General features: G+C 43.5%; 1 non-coding gene across 1 annotated transcript; it reads left to right on the top strand.

The window, feature by feature from the left end:
* The first annotated feature begins 212 nt into the window (after positions 1–212).
* Positions 213–319, top strand: LOC112535037. Its single transcript, XR_003079241.2, has one exon. It is a non-coding gene; the product is annotated as a small nucleolar RNA R71 (small nucleolar RNA).
* The last annotated feature ends 626 nt before the right edge of the window (positions 320–945 follow it).

Below are 945 nucleotides of genomic sequence, written 5' to 3'. Positions count from 1 at the left end.
CTGTAGAATCTACTTGGTTGACCACTCCTTGTCTTCCTGGTCGGCTCCTAGAGGATTGCCACTGATAATTGTTCATGGCCATTTCCTCTATCAAGTTTTGAGCCTGCTCAGGCGTCTTACCATTCAGCGCCCCACCTGCTACAACATCCACCATCTGCCTCATCGTAAGGTTCAACTCGCTGTAGAAGGTTTGAACTTGCATCCACACTAGCAATCCGTGATGTGGGCAGCATCTCAAAAGGTCCTTAAACCTCTCCCATGCATTGTACATGCTTTCATCATCAAACTGCACAAAAGAAGATATGTCATTTCTAAGCTTAGCAGTTTTAGCGGGAGGAAAATACTTATATAAAATTTTTTTTTGCCAACGCCTTCCAAGTAGTAATCGTCTACTGTTAAAGAGATTGCAACCATCTCTTAGCTCTGTCCCTCAAGGAAAATGGAAGCAATCTCAGCCGAATGGCATTATTGGTTGTTCCATTTATCTTGAACGTGTCACAAATCTCCAAAAAGTTGGAGATATGAGCATTGGGATCCTCGCTTGGCAATCCTCCAAACTGCATGCTCTGCTGGACGTTCTGGATAACGTTGGCTTCTATTTCAAAGTTGTTGGCCGCTACAGCAGGTCTGACTATACTAGTTTTCGTCCCATCCAAAGATGGTCGAGCAAACTCGTACATCATCCTCTGACCGTCATCGGCCTGGGGGTTGAGGTTCTCCATCGCGTCAACTCCTTGAACCTGAAATGTAACTCCGTCCTCCTCCTCAATTGCCTGCACACGTCGTCTTAATAATCTGAGAGAGCGCTCCGGGTCAGATAAGGGTGTTATGGGATCAGGGTTAGAGTTCTTAGTCATAAACTACTTGAAACCGATAACCAAACAACCACCAATCAACAAAAATAATAAAATAAAGAATAAATAATAAATAAATGAACAGATAATG

The sequence above is a fragment of the Ricinus communis genome, chromosome 8, assembly GCF_019578655.1.
Source record: "Ricinus communis isolate WT05 ecotype wild-type chromosome 8, ASM1957865v1, whole genome shotgun sequence".
In the NCBI taxonomy this organism is placed as follows: domain Eukaryota; kingdom Viridiplantae; phylum Streptophyta; class Magnoliopsida; order Malpighiales; family Euphorbiaceae; genus Ricinus; species Ricinus communis.
Note: the sequence above shows the minus strand (reverse complement) of the source record. Positions and strands in the feature narration are given on the sequence as shown.